The sequence below is a fragment of the Gadus chalcogrammus genome, chromosome 7, assembly GCF_026213295.1.
Source record: "Gadus chalcogrammus isolate NIFS_2021 chromosome 7, NIFS_Gcha_1.0, whole genome shotgun sequence".
In the NCBI taxonomy this organism is placed as follows: Eukaryota; Metazoa; Chordata; class Actinopteri; order Gadiformes; family Gadidae; genus Gadus; species Gadus chalcogrammus.
The window spans coordinates 136,773-153,269 of record NC_079418.1 but is presented as its reverse complement, the minus strand read 5'-3'; the positions used below and the strand labels follow the sequence as shown (position 1 = coordinate 153,269).

General features: G+C 46.6%; 1 non-coding gene and 1 pseudogene across 1 annotated transcript; one reads left to right on the top strand and one right to left on the bottom strand.

Moving 5' to 3' along the window:
• The window catches only part of LOC130385403 (zinc finger protein 135-like), a 150,598-nt pseudogene that overhangs the window by 62,000 nt on the left and 72,101 nt on the right, over positions 1-16,497 (bottom strand).
• Positions 11,166-11,284, top strand: LOC130386714 (5S ribosomal RNA). Its single transcript, XR_008896177.1, has one exon. It is a non-coding gene; the product is annotated as a 5S ribosomal RNA (ribosomal RNA).

Genomic DNA, 16,497 nt, shown 5'->3' with positions numbered 1-16,497 from the left:
CTAGTATGTAACACAACTGGTGACCAACTGAAAAATTCTCCTTTGGCGCGTTTCCACCGGAGGGTGCGTTCGGTTGCGGCACGGTTCGCGTTTCCACCGCCAAAAGTGGGCGTGACATGGGGATAAATAAATGCCGCGAGGTATTATTCTGGACAATGGACATGTCGCGTAAAACGTTAGCTTGCGCGAACAAGGAGGTGGAGCATGGACCTATTAAAGAAGACAATACTTTATTAAAGCATGCAATTGTGATGTAGAACAAAATAAAAAGAAAACAAAGTGCTTGAATGATATTGAAGCCTACAGCGATCGTTAGTTAACTTGTGTGGTGGTGCCGTATCATGTTTACCCTCGTGTTGCCATGGTAACGCGATTGCACTCTCATTAGCGGAATCGATGAGAACGCTTTAATGTAAGGTCGCGGGGAGACGAAACTCTGTTCGTTCGTTTGTATATTTTATTTACGTGACCATATTTTTGTTATGTTTGTTTTGGGAATCAGTTCTCGTCGTTCACCTTCGGGATGTTTACGTAGCTGCCGCGGCGATCGACATCCGGCCTACCATGAGGGTACTGTCGGCGGTGGATACGCTCGGTGGAAACGAGGCATTTAAAGGCTCCGCTGGGCTCACGCTTGGCCGTTTCAGATGGTTGGCGACTTCCCGCTCGCGCTGTCGGCTGGCCGCGCGGCTTCACGAGCGCGCGCATGCACGGAAGCGACAGTTCCACGGGAGTGCGCCCACTTGTCGTGCCGCCTGACAGAATGCTGCGCCTTCTCTCTGTCCGCTCGCCTCTCCATTGAGAATGTATTAGTAGCAGGACTCCATGGCTGGCCATCAGACCCCCCCCCCCCCCCCCCCCCCCCCCGCAAATGTTTTCTCAACGGATCTCCACGAATCACACAAGTGGTCAATTTTGTCTTCAAAACGGCGAATTTCGCCGAAAGCTGGTAAACCATGATTATTATTAGGCTTGTATATCTAATGGTAGAAAACATTTAAAGGGTCTCTTATCCTTTCTTATCCAGGGCTGATCACGAGGCCTGGGAGTCTTGGGTCAGAGCAGGAGTTGGGGCCCAACCCCAAGAGCAGGAAGCTACTGAGACAATGCATGCTGACTCCACTTCCTGGGTCCTCGACCATCTCAGTGACCATCTGTTTAGAAGAATTTGTGTTTGATTATGTGTGGACACCTAAAAAACAAGAAACTGCTGAGTACTGTGCTATTGTGTGTTTAAGAAGAGGCTGGAATCTGTTGACGACCAGTAACTCTATAGACCTACTCAGGCTGTTGTCGTTGTTGTATTTCTGCAAGATAAAGTCTTTTGTCAATTCTTGCTCCGGACCCCTCGATTTGTTTTACTCTCTCTCTCTCTTGAATTAGTCTAAGTGTTTATATCTCGATTAATCTTCAACATATTGGCGTCACGAATAGGTTGAAATAGGGACTCGCCAGCTGCCGGGCCAGAGGACGGGACGCGAACGGATCATACGACCAGAGCTCAAGGGTAAGTTGTCTTGCCATATATAGGATAGAGTCGTTAGATCTGTTCTTGCCCCGTCTGAAACGCTCAGCAGCAGGTAAAGTGTCTCTTTGATCAAACAAACCAAAATTATAGATAAATGAGCGAGTGAGAGATACAGGGGAGTTGTTGTTATTTGGTGTTTTGGTGTTTTGGTTAAATAGGCTTACTGTAAGTCCTGTGACTGTCTTGTGGAGGAACGAATTAGTGGAAAGTTCTAACAAGGACAGGGCCAGCAGGCCCGCAGGTCGAAAGAAACAGACCTGTAGGATTTTTTCTGACAGTATCCTATTTGGAGTTGAGTTGTCAGTTGGGAATGAATTCAGTCGTTTTTATTTGAGGAGCTTTCTTGGGATGCTGGCTAGTGAATTTTAAATACTCATCTTGGTGCAGTTGACCTGCAGATCCTGCACCAATGATGGTGAATTTCTGATTCCGATCTTGCTATTTTGAGAAAACAGGCTTCTCGCACTTTTTGAATAGATAAGTCTCTTGGTTGGGATACCGCTTCAGGTGATTAGCTAATCCTGATCTTGGTGTTTTGAGAAGTTTCTTGTTTGTTCTTGATCTGTTCCAATGGTTATGTATTTAGCCATTATTTTAAAAGAATGGGCTTGTCGTTTGACGTTCCGTTTGAATGAGTTTGACCCGCTAATCTTCCAATCACGCTGCAGTGTTGGATCTAAAGAAAGGGCCAGTCTGTAACTCTGATCTTGGTGCTGTGTGGCAATAGGTTCTTGTTTGAAATTCTGGTCGATTGATTATCCATCCGACTGTTCATGTTTTAATCAAAAGGCCAGTTTCTACGCTCGGTCAACCTTTTTCTTTGTAATTAATTACAAACAATTCAGACATTTTTCAATATAATATTAAAATTGTATGAATCGGTTTATTGTCTGTATTTAAATCGTGTTAGGATTAAAGTTACCTCGGAGATTTTTACGACCCGGTTTATTTTTTGTTGATTCTGTCATAAATAAATTAGGCGGACAGAGAATAGTTCATTTGTTTAAAGTAGTTGATAATCATAAATAAATTAGACGGATAGAGAATAGTTAATTTGTTGGAGTAATGAATAAATGTGTGAATCTTCTTTGACTTAAACATAATCGCGCTGAGCACGAGCACACACAGGGGACGAGCAGGAGCCTGTAAGGCAGGGTTGAGAATTGTGAACAGTGAAGGGTTGGGGCCACATTCCAATCTTCGGGAGGGAGACGAGCGCTTGGGAAGAGTTCACATTTGTAGCTTAGAGATAATAAACTAACTAGTAGGATAAACTCAAATAAATTGTATTAATAAATAGTGTATTTCAGAATAAATAAATAAAAGTAATAAAGTAATAATTTAAAATGGCACCAACAGCGGTAGAGATTTTGAGCAAAAACAATCCATTGCTCAGAGATGAGATAACAAGGATCTCTGAGAAATGGGAGAAAGGAACAGCTAAAACAGGCACGATATGGCCCATGGGAGGGACTTTTGATCCAATAATGTGTAGGGACATGGAGGTAGTAATAAGGAACTAACCTTCTAAACCTAGAAGGTTCCACTTCTAGGTTTAGAAGTGGAACCTTCTGTTAGGTTCCACTTCTAAACCTAACAGAAGTGGAAAAAAGGCCTTAGAGATGAGAGACAGGGAAAGGTTAGTGCTAGCTTTGTTCGAATTGGAGGGAGAGAGGTGGCGCGCATTACGAGTGGCCAGAAAAATAATCACAAAGGAAGAAGAGGCTCAACCTTTGCCTCTGAAGCTTGAGCCACCGCCGTACAAACCAACTAACATGCATCCACTGATAACAGACAACGTGGAATTTAAAGGGGAAGTCACACTAGATGAAGGAGATAATAAATGTAACACACAAGGGAGGGTCAGCGGGGGAAACTAAGGAGAGCACGAAGGGGAAAAAAGGCACCCGACACCCTCCCAGGTAATTATCCCATTCTAGTCAAAGGACAACAGGTCCAATATCAACCGTGGGGTTCACAGGACCTGGAGGGAGTCATTTCTAAACTCCCCAACATACATAACGGGGCGTCAAAATGGGTTAGAACATTTGAGGAACTCACAGTGGGAAAGTTAATGGCAGTGGGGGACCTGAAAGCTCTGTTGGCAAGAGTATTGGGGTTATCTACGATGGAGTCTGTACTGAGGAATGGAGGGTTGGATATAATGGACGGAATGTATGATGGGACTACGCTTGATTGCTACAGAGTGGCGATGTGGACCACACTCAGAAGGGAGTTCCCGACCCATATCGATCATAAAAATATGAGAGGCCTCCCTATCAACGACACAGAGAATCCTGCATCCTACCTGCAGGCCCAAGTAGACAGATGGCGCATGGAGACGGATGAGGATCCTGAGATCCATCCGGTGTTCTCTGTTATGTTTAGAAACTCTGTGATAGAGATTCTACCTAGCCCAATCAAAGTTAAGCTAGATGATGTGGTTGGACTGGTTACAAATAAACCACATGGAGACTTCTGCGACCATGTGGTTCATGCAGTGGAGAAATATCGGCAAAATAAACACAAAATACAGGAACAAAGCAAAGAGGTGCAGAGGAAGCTATCTCAGCTTCAGTTGGAAGAACTCACAAGAAGAGAAAAAGAGAAGAAAAAACAGGCGGTTGTTTCAGAGCCGGTTGAAACAATATTGCAAGCCGTCCAGCAGGGCGCACCACAAACCAAACCTCCTCAACAGGCATTCTCTACCCCAGTACAACAGCCTCAGAGCCAATGGTCACCCACTCCACCATTCATATACACCATTCAGATACACCTACATAATACTGGGAACCCAACAAATGGGAATAGGCAGAATCAGAATAAGGGGCCCAAAGGTCAGTATATAAACAATTTACAACAAGGACACCAAGGACAGTTTAGAAACAATCAACAACAAGGATCCCAAGGACAACGCAGAGGTCCTTTAATATGCTATGGGTGCAACATGGAAGGACATATTAGGAGGAATTGTTTGGCTAACCCTTATCCACCACAGCAAGGACAGGGTAACAGCTATCAGGGAAGGCAGGAACAAGGAGGTAGCTACCAGCCAGGTCCCTTTATAGGTTAGGGATACTAGGGGTGCCCAGAGAATCCAGGGGGAGGGTCAGCTTGTAGCAATCACAAAACAAGCTGATGAGGAACCAATACTGCAGGTTCTGATAAATTATAGAGGCACGCCAATGATGGCCCACACTGGAGCCACTTACACTTGCGTAGGTCCAAATTATGCCTCTCACCTCCCCATGGCAGGAAAATTCACCAAAACTTTAGAATTCTCGGGACACACGCAGTTAATACCTACGACAGCTACAAGGATGACAATCTGAGAATTCTTATTTTAAGTTGTATATGTGAGTGAGTGAGTGAGTGAGTGAGTGAGTAAGAGAGAGAGTAAGAGAGACTGTATTCGCATTGTACTGAATAGATTATTTGTGTGCTTGGATGTACTCTGTAATTGGTCCCTGAATGTAACCTATGTCCACTGTTTTAGAAAAAACGTAGAACCACCACTGGGATTGGTGATTCTGTGGTTCTTGGAGACTCTCCAACGCGTCGGAACACCATTTGGTATATATCATTACATCTTGGTACACAGAGCACTGGTGAGACAACGGGTTGGATCAGAGGGAGAAGGTATTTGGAGAAGGGAGAGGAATGTAATAGAAAGCAAAAAGGGCGGACACGGACCGGCGCAGAGGTAATAAATCAGCGGAGAGGAGGCTGGGGGTCGGTTTAGCTCAGGAAGTAGAGGGTGTCTTGTAACCGAAATGTTGCTAGTTCGATCCCCATCTCCTCCTAGCTGAGTGTTGATGTGTCCCTGAGTAAATTACATGGTGATCACAGGATTTAGGAATAATTATCTAGACTCCAAAACATGAGCAATTAGCGTTCAAAATTGTCTGCACACCACACTCCACAGGAGTCAATGGGTTCAATGGCGCCAGGGTAAAGTGACTCATCAAAGAGGAGCGGACCCAACCCATGGATTCTGCGTGGATAGGTGGATGTTATTTTGGTGCTTGGACCTGACGAGGTCTAGGTGCCAAGATAACAACACAAATAAAATATTTCCTTAGAGATTATGATAAGTAATAGACAATTTATTAAAAGTGATCTTATAATTTAGAAAAAACAATCGGCAATACTTAAAAATTAGACCAAATAAGTACGACAAAACATTATCCAAATGTCTAATTTAGGTTATCCACAATGACAAAATGTCATTTAAAATAAATAAGCAAAAATAAAATAAGAAAGGCTGTGTGTGTGAGCCTGTTCTCGTGTGTGTGTCGGGGCTGCCAAGGTAGGGGAGAATCCTCTCCTACTCAGAGTGATGGGATACACGAGGGGATACTGAAAGCATACTTCAGATAAAACAACATGGTTAATCAGTAAATGGAAACAATGTATCAATTCAGTGTTGAATAAACTAGATAAGGACAACGTAGAGGGTTTGGGTTTGGTATAGTAGTAGTAGTAGTATAGTAGTGAATCATAATGTGGAAAACACTAAATGCAATCAATAGGTAGAATAAAAGGTTTAATTAGGTTGTCCAATTTAAATAGATAGTGAAAGGCAATCGGGTAGGATTATGAAGAGAATTGTGATTTTGAGTAACGATTAAGACAGAAGTGAGTCGCCCAATATTGAAAATGCAAGTTTTAATATTGTGTTTTTTGTTTTCTTTCACATCTCCCTAGTTAAAGACAATAGGTGGATTGACGCCACATCTGCTGGGAAGGAGTCATACATGCTATGTTGTCAAATTGGATTCGGAAGTAGTGGGTTTACCTTCAAATGCCACTAATGCTGTTGCAACACTTTAATAATTTTAACTCTGATAAATTATCTTTTGTTTTATAGTCGCCCTGATGTGTATTCATTAAGCACACACATGGCTGCATAAGGCAGATGCGGCTGAAGACTCTGTCTCCATCCCTCCACTTTGCGATCTATACCACCATATAGGTGGGGATTGATCGTATCCCAGGTACGGCATCCTCCAATAAGCCAGTATGGAAGGCTGGTTAGCCAACGACGGGTAAGATCCCACCTTGAAGCCCGGGACAACCTAAAACAGGCACAGTCACGATTACTTGGCAGAGTCACTGTGAGCACTGGCTCACTTGATCATGGAGTGACGAACTGCAACCATCATAGGAAAAGCCGGCTGATGAAAGGTGGAGGGGGAACAGGAGTCAGATATGTCAGCTATGGCAGCAGAGCATGACTTTGGAACAGCGTGGTTTCAGGCGGCTGATGGTAAACCCACCCATATTGGGCTTTGGATTTGGACATACTAGTTTCGATTTCCCTTCCCAAAAGATTGGTTTCAGTTTGCTGATGCTTAAGGTTAGACGTTTCGACGTTGGTTGCACCAACGGCGTTCTTAGATTTGCTTATCATTTAATGCGCATGGTTTTGACCATTGCGCAAGGGGGGAGGTATTGAGGAGAATTAGGAAAAAAATTGAAAACAAGGTTTTTCTTCACCATACTTGCAAACAATGATTGACATCCAGCTAAATGAGTGTGAAATATTTGAAAAAACAGTGTTCAACAGATGGGTAGAAGCAGTCCCATCAGAAGACCAAAGTGCGGCTACGGTAATCAAGTTTCTGACTAGAGAAGTCATGCCAAGGTTTGGAATTCCGTCACAAATTAGCTCAGGTGATAGGGCAGCGTTTATTCAGAAAACACTCAAACAAGTGATTTAACATCTGCATGTCAAATAAAGACTAGTCCGTGTCTACATTCCTCAAACCACAAGGTATGGTGGAGAGAGGAATGGGACGCTTAAGACAAAGATTAACAAAATTAAATTAGAGTACTAAATTGGAGGACTAATGCACTACGACTGACACTTAGGGATGGGAATCGAGAACCGGTTCTTGTTCAGAACCGGTTCCGAGTCAACCGATTCCTTGGAATCGTTAGCAAGCCTGCTTAACGATTCCGCTTATCGGTTCCGGACGCGGCAAATGCGTCGTGACGTCACACACACGCTGCTTTGATTTGGTTCAGAACGCAGCAAACATGTCGCCGCCGAGGAAGAATCGCATTGTGCGTTCACACCAAACGCGACGGGGCGACAAGATCCCATACAAAGTGAACGTAGAGACGCGTATAAGGGCGAGTGTTTCGCGGGAGAAAACCGATGTCAAGTTTTTGTCGTGATGACAGCCAATCAGCGTTCAACAGCGTGATAACTGAGTGACATGTGTAACGTAACAGCCAATCCGCGTTCAGCCGTCAAACTCAGTGCAGTGCAGTCCGGGTGAACCGCGGAATGGAGGAGAAAGCCATTGTTGCAGTTTGCGACTCCCGGAGCTCTATATATAATAGTATATAATATATTATATACTATATTATAATTGTATATATAATATCACGGCCAACAGCTCTGTCGCCTCCGGATGGCCGTAGCGTGGGGAGCTCTCATAGGGATTAAGCTTCTCGGGGTTTGTTTACCGGCATTGCTATGGTTTCCGGTCTTGTGTGTTCCAACGGTTTATTAGGTAGGCCCATCTAATAAATCTCTGTCTAATCAATGCTTCATTTTGTTTATGTCAGTTTAATTTTGTTACAAGTTGAATGCAAATGAGCACTGTTAGAATTCCAAAAGGCACAAGCTCTTACTTGGCTGTTTTCAGTCTGTGTTTTTAGTTGTATGGCACATAATGATGGCATTTGGGCTTAAAAAGCGAAACATATATCTTTTCGTCTAGACCAATTGATTTGAAAATGTACAATTTCCTAATACTAGAAGCACTTCTGATCAGATATTAAAGAGATGTAATGCAAACAAACACATTTATACTTATTTTCTCACCCAATGAGAATCGATAAGAGAATCGATAAGGAATCGGATCGATAAGCAGAATCGGAATCGGAATCGTGAAATTCTTATCAATTCCCATCCCTACTGACACTAATGAGTTATCGCACGTGTCATTCGAGGGCCTCATAAAGGACCTCCATTAGAACAATTGGAAACTGAATTAAGACGTTATATGGGACAACTAACTGGCATACACAGGCTTATTTTTCAACAGGAGAAAGACAGAGTTCGAGAGTTGGAGGAGGAGCCACCAAGGGGGGTGGAGCCAGGTGACCAAGTGTATCTCAGGGTGTTCAGGAGAAAGTGGAACGAGCCCAGGAGAGAAGGACCATACAAAGTCACCAACGCAACACCAACAGCCATCCAAGTGGAAGGAAGTGCCACGTGGTATCATCTCAACCACTGCACAAAAGCCGCTCAACCCAAGTCCAGGGATGAGCGTGAGGAGGAGGAGCCAGACGCAGACACACCTGGGGCTGACCAGCTGCCCCAGGACCAGATCCAGTCGAGCCAAGAGATACAGCAACATGATGATGCTGAAAACGGGGAGCCTGTTCCTGATCCTTTACGGGTTGTGCCAGATTCCGCTGGCACAAGGACAGACCCCGAGGAAGGATGAAACCACGGAGACAACACAGACCTGGAAGAGCCAGGAATCAGGGGCTGGTACTGAAGGAAGCCAGAGAGAATATATACTTCTTAAAGCTGTGGCTTGGCAGAACAGACAGGCTTTAGATTGGCTTTTAGCAGAAAAGGGGGGAGTTTGTGCTCTTATAGGTGAAATGGGTTGTACCTTCATTCCAAATAAAACTGCCCCAGATGGATCATTCACACTTGCGATGAACAACCTAGAGGAGTCGGGTGACTGGGAGAGGATGCTCTATGGGGAGATAGATTGGAGTGAAACTGGAGAGGAGACCGGAATGTGAGAATCGGACATCAGAAGGAGGTCCTATTTTCTTAACTGGTGACCTCTTCATGTGAACCACAACCATTGCGGACAGTTTGAACAAATGGACATTGGACTAAATGGGTTTCAGGGCTGGTGGCTGCAAACAGAAGCAACAACCACAATGCCCAAACCCCCCACGTTTATATAGTATACCGGTACATGACGATAATCAGAGCTATCCAAATCTATGCAAGCTTGTTGACAATCTTAGTTTTTAATTTATATTATTTACTTATTTTTTGAAATGTCATTTTTTGAGTTTCATATTTTTACGTCATATATTCTGAAATGCTAATTTTCAATGCATGCTGAGAATACTATGTTATGTGTGAAGTCTAGTACGACATTTGATAGATCTTTTTGCCTTAAACAGGTTTAAAATCCTGAGAATTATACAGGTTGAGATCCCTGAACATGCTTAAAGGTTTTTAACGATGATCAAATGTAGTGCAAAATCTTACCTAAACGACTGTTATGTTTTTGTTGTGGTCTTGACAGCCACAAGAGGGGGGATGTGTGGTAGAAATTAATGAGTATATTCTATGGTAAACCATGATTATTATTAGGCTTGTATATCTAATGGTAGAAAACATTTAAAGGGTCTCTGGATTCTTATCCAGGGCTGATCACGAGGCCTGGGAGTCTTGGGTCAGAGCAGGAGTTGGGGCCCAACCCCAAGAGCAGGAAGCTACTGAGACGATGCATGCTGACTCCACTTCCTGGGTCCTCGACCATCTCAGTGACCATCTGTTTAGAAGAATTTGTGTTTGATTATGTGTGGACACCTAAAAAACAAGAAACTGCTGAGTACTGTGCTATTGTGTGTTTAAGAAGAGGCTGGAATCTGTTGACGACCAGTAACTCTATAGACCTACCCAGGCTGTTGTCGTTGTTGTATTTCTGCACGATAAAGTCTTTTGTCAATTCTTGCTCCTCTTGATTCTTTAGCGCCCACTGTTTTGGAGAATGTAAGCAACATAAAGACATTGGCAACGTCTCTTCAAACTCTATTAGTGAAAAATGTGGACAGTGCAGTGACTCTGCCAGCAGGGAGCAGCAGAGAGCTGCAATGACGGCGGTCCATCCCAGGTTTTGCAACGCTACGTTTCTTCAAAAGATCACGCAAACGATGACGCCCAAGCAGTGTAATGCATTGCGTTCAAATATGTAACTCTGAGTCTGGAATAACGTATTCATTCATTCATTATGGATCTAATCATTGTTTCTGTACAAGTCCCGTCTCTGGCCACGGCAGCGCTCTCACTCCTTACGTCCTCCTCCTGTATAAAAGCTAATATGGTCAAGTCTATAAATGCTTACGGCCATACCACCTTAGGCACGCCCGATCTCGTATGATCTCGGAAGCAAAGTAGGGTCGGGATGGGTGACAGCCTGGGAATACCAGGTGCTGTAAGCATTATACTTTTTCAACTCGAGCTCATTGGATGCAATGGCCTACCGTGCGCTGATCTTTAGCGCCCACTGTTTTGGAGGATTTAAGCAACATACAGACTCTGACGACGTCTCCTCAAACTCTATTTGTGAAACATGTGGACAGTGTAGTGACGTAGCAGAGAGCTGCAATGACGGCGGTCCACCTTAGTCCATCCCAGGTTTTGCAACGCTACGTGTCTTCAAAAGATCACGCAAACGATGACGCCCAAGCAGTGTAATGCATTGCGTTCAAATATGTAACTCTGAGTCTGGAATAACGTATTCATTCATTCATTATGGATCTAATCATTGTTTCTGTACAAGTCCCGTCTCTGGCCAGGGCAGCGCTCTCACTCCTTACGTCCTCCTCCTGTATAAAAGCTAATATGGTCAAGTCTATAAATGCTTACGGCCATACCACCTTAGGCGCACCCGATCTCGTCTGATCTCGGAAGCTAAGCAGGGTCGGGCCTGGTTAGTACTTGGATGGGTGACCGCCTGGGAATACCAGGTGCTGTGAGCAATATACTTTTTCAACTCGAGCTCATTGGATGCAATGGCCTACCGTGCGCTGATCTTTAGCGCCCACTGTTTTGGAGAATTTAAGCAACATACAGACTCTGACGACGTCTCCTCAAACTCTATTTGTGAAACATGTGGACAGTGTAGTGACGTAGCAGAGAGCTGCAATGACGGCGGTCCACCTTAGTCCATCCCAGGTTTTGCAACGCTACGTTTCTTCAAAAGATTACGCAAACGATGACGCCCAAGCAGTGTAATGAGTCCCGTCTCTGGCCACGGCAGCGCGGCGGGCGGGCGGGCGGGCGGGCGGGCGGGCGGGCGGGCAGGCAGGCAGGCAGGCAGGCAGGCAGGCAGGCAGGCAGGCAGGCAGGCAGGCAGGCAGGCAGGCAGGCAGGCAGGCAGGCAGGGTGCTATAATAGGTAAGGTAAGGTAAGTATACTTTATTTGTACCCGAGGGTAGATTTGGTTGCAGGTAAAAGAATTGCAATAATGCTCTGGGAGGACCCAGAGCCGGAAGTCCCGGCTTTTCTTGAGGTTGCTGCGGACAACACCAGCAGTGTGCTGGAACCTTTTCTGAAGGCAAAGTTGGCCTCAGAATTTCTACGAGACGAGGAGGTTGTTTGTCCCCTATCAGCGGCATGCTGTGATGGCGAGATGGCATCCCTCGAATTCACTTTCGACATTGATGGGATTGTGTTGGAAGTGAGGGAGCTCAGCGCCCTCAATGCCGGGGTCAATTTTTTGACGATGAAGTGGCCCCCAGTGGTGGTTCCCCACTACCACTTCATCAAAAAACACATTGACTCTGCGGGGCTCAGCGGAAAGGAGAAGCGAATGCTCAGGCATGTACATGGCACCTACATAGCCATTACAGACGGGGGGTTCTTTATGAACCTCACAGTCATGCCATTGAACGTGGTCACGGATGACTTCCGGAGCGACGCACATTATGGGGCTGTTCAAGCACGGGCCATATCCTGTCCTTCAAGGACAGAGTGAAGGCACTTGGCCCGAAGGACAAAGGTGTTTCCAAGTGGGATGTCCTGCCCCAGGACCAGGGGTTCCTCTTGGGGATCCTCGATGAGGCCATTGCTGGGGAGACGGAGAACCAGGACTTCCAAATCTTGAAAACCCTCAGCAGATTTGGCCAAAAGTCGGAGGAGCCCTGGTATTGCGAGGTAATGGCCGCCAGGGAAGCAGTGGAGGCATTTTCTATCCATGCTGGCCTCACTATTTCTAGTGCAGATGAGGGCACACACCTCATGTGGTCTCGGGGGGGGGGCTGCAGGAACTGGTGGGGCAGCGAGGGCAGCTGTTCAGCTGCATGTCCATGTTTCAGGCTGCCAATTTTGCCTCCAGCCTGGATGCCCTGGATGCTGATTGGTCTGCTGAGCTGAGCAGTGTGTTGAAGGCCCCGAACGTGCTGTTCCTGCAGCTACTGACATCCCTCACAGGAAGCTTTCAAGGGCCTTCCGCCACCCTGTGAGTGGCTGCATTGCTGTGTGCGGGCACATGCAACAGGTAACCTGGCGCACATCGGGGATCTGGAGAAGTTGGTGGGCCAGATGTCCATGAGGCTGGAGCAGGTCTGCAAATTCAGGGCTGGCGTGGAGGGGGTGCCTGCGTCCTTGGAACCGCAGAGCCTTTTCGGCATGGAGGAGCTTCGGTGCCTTTTGAGGACCAGGCCGCTGGTGGTCCCCTTCAAGGACACTGCTGACGGGAGTGGGGTGGTGACCGCATTGAGGGCGGTCACCAGACACTACGTGGTGGAGCTAACCGGCCTGTTGAGGAACAGCAAGGGACTCGGGGGGTCTACCAGGCTGAGCTGGCTCTGGAGGAGGTGTTCTGGGGCCACCCGCTGTGCCAGGAAGACCGAGTGTATTCCGTCAGCCTGGGGACCGCGAGCGCTGACGCCAACTCCCTCACCCACTACAGAGGCTTCCCTGCCCAGGCCCTCCCTTCTCCCTTCTGGGATCGAGCCGCCACCGCTGAGAAACTGGACCGGGGACAGGGAGCAAGCCGAGCGGATAAAGAGACTCTTCCGATTTTGTGAGTCCATCGAGGGGACCGCTCCGGTGCTGGGGGGTGCACTGTGGATGGTCTTCCTCGAGGACTGCTACTTGAAGACGTTCTCGAACCCGCCGGGGGGCGCTGCAGGGACCGCAGCCACCGGGCAAGGTTGCCAAGTCGGTGGAGGTGGAAAAGGTCACCGAGGACCTTGCCACACGGGACTCCTTCCGCCACCCCAGTGCATTTGGTCGGGCAAGGGAAATTGCCAAGGCCAAAGGACATGACATTAAGGACCTGCTGACCCAAGGCCTGGACCAGCTCGACCTGAAGTTCCTGCCCCATTACACCCTCAGGGACATCAGGAAGAGGAAAGTACTCTCGTGGGAGGACGGCAGGTTCGTGGAGGTGCTGAGGCCCGGGCAAAAGCCCTGTGCTGAGAGCTGGGCAGCAGGCTTGACTGAGGCGGTCTGTAGGGAGATCGAGGCCAGGTCTCTCTCATTCCCGAAGAACATCGAGGTGTTCAGGGAAAATGGCTTCCCATGGATGCGGCAGCTCCTACAGCGGCTCTCCCCGCGTATGGCGGATAAAGAAAGGATCATCGTCCTCACCTTCCTGTCGTGCGTGGGGATGTTGATGAGGGGGGAGTATGTCGTGTACGAACACCTCAAATCCCTCTTGGCTGAACTGCCGATCCCCCAGTCCAAGATGGTGCAGATGAGGATCCAGGTTGCGTTCCAGGTTTCGCAGATCAAGAATGCTACCATTTTTCGGCTGGACCCAGACATCAGCACCAAGCACCAGGGCCTGGTCCACCGGCCACAGATTGGACCGAAGAGGAAGAGGGAGGAGGGGGATGAGGAGAAGGAAGAAGAGGTGCTGGAAGACGTCCAGGAGGTGGATCAGGAAGAGGAGCAGCCAGTCCAACCACGGACACTTTTGAGGGCCATACCAGCCAGCAGCCGTCGCGCATGGAGCGAAGAGGAGCTCCGAATGGCTGACTGGAACGAGCCAGACTGCAAGAAGGCCTTCCAAGATTACATGACGTGGCGTGAGGGCTTGCGTGCCCCTGGGAGCACCACCGCAAATATGCAGTGGGGCTTCCATGGGCCAGACCAAATAGTCCAGGGGTTAACCCTAACCCATAGATAGAAATGAAATGTATATAGCGCTTAATATGGTACTCTAAGACGCTTTAATAGTCGACCCTTAAATTCCGAAGATGGAGTGTTGAACTTGAGCACGACGAGTAGGATGTTTTTATTGTTTATTATCGTCACTATATATTTATAAAGGACTAATGTTCAACATTTGTCGGACGGACGGACGGACGGATGTCCGTACGTACGTACGTACGTCCGTCCGTCCGTCCGTCCGTACGTACGTCCGTCCGTCCGTACGTACGTCCGTCCGTCCGTCCGTCCGTCCGTACGTCCGTCCGTCCGTCCGTCGTGTTGGGAGTAACGCGTTACAAAAGTGGATCTATTATTATTATTCCTCATGTCGGCCCCCGTCGTTTCCTAACACGACAATGTCGAAATGCTCAAAGATGTTTAAAATGGACACGCACATCAGCTGGTTAGACAAAAAGAGGTTATAAAGTGCTTGAGATAAAATGTTTATAAAACCACACATATTAATTTTCACTAATGTAAAGATTCTTTAAATTCACATTGATTTTGTAAAGGTTGCCAACTCTTGTGTCCATATTGCGATGGTCGGCCGTGATCTATTATTATTATTCGGCCGTGATCTATTATTATTATTATTCCTCATGTCGGCCCCCGTCGTTTCCTCCACAGGCCTGTCCCGAGCAGGCACCTTGCTCCCTACTTCATCCACTCGACGGGCTTCCATCAAGTCTTCAGGGCTTGGTGGTTGCGCACTGGGTTTCAAATCAGGAGTGGCCTTGTTGGTGTCCATATTGCGATGGTCGGCCGTGATCTTCGTTCTCTGGGTTAGGGTTAGGTACGGACACAAGGCTTTCTTTGTTTTACGGGCATTTATAGATCCAAGTGTGACCAGCTGAATCTGCGTTGTGTTGGCCTGCAGTCAAAGTGTTCATTTTGTTTTGCTAAATCCAGATGTTTTTTTCAGTCATGATCTTTTGGAATTGGCTGCAAAGATAGGGCACACAACACGGGCTTGGGTGCCTTCTTGGGGGCTCTTCTTGGCCGCTTCCTTCTTGTACATCAGTAATGACAGGTTTTGCAGTCATATAGATATTCAGAGCTCTGAGAGAAGATGGGAAACATAATCCAACAGGAAAAGGCTTGCTTAACAAAGCATGGAAAATTAGATTCACCTGTCGAGAGAACAAAACTGCCTCGTCATATAGCTAGAATAACTACTGTATTAAGGAACAGCCTATAAAATAAAAATACACAAGGATGCACAGAAAACATGTACCTTTTTCCATCAACTTAATAAAAAGAGTTTGAGGTTACAAATTATAATTACATTTGACAAATTACTTATTCTTAACAGACAATTAAATTAAACATTGAGTAAAGTCACCCTAGACCCCTGAATCAAATTTGTTACCATCGTCCCCCATAACCAACAGTGGTATTCATGCAGGTATTCATTCCTGCCATATTTGAATGGCAGGAATGAATACCTGCCATTCAAATAGCCTATTCACCCCTCTTATACAGGAGCCTAGAGCTGAAGACTATCGTCGTCGTTACCATCGTCCCCCGTAACCAACAGTTAAGAGGCACCAAGGAATGAATACCTGCCATTCAAATAGCCTATTCCTCCAATGCCTCCCAATGCTTCCTCTTGATTCACCAATCTGATTCAAAACTAGAACATAACAAACTCCCATAAGATATTCAAGTAATTTCAAATCACACAATAACTTAGACCTCACCCGCAGAGGGAGTGAAAAAATAACGCCAGACCCAGAGCTTTACAGTGTTAATATACACGTTACAAAATGAGACCCATTCTACTGACTCAGTGGAACAGATTGCACCATCCGGAGATTTCACATCAAAGATGTGAGGATGAGAATGTGCTGCTAATGGCTGCGGCTGCCGACTGTGAACCTTGCACGTAGTAAGTTGGTGTGACAGTGATGAGTTTGTTTTGTAGTTCTGGCTTGGACACTGCACAGTGTCGAACAGCTCGCGAGAGATGTACTCCTCCGGCGCCTGATAGGTGATCTTTTGGCCGAGAGTAGGGTGAAACTCATGGCTGCGG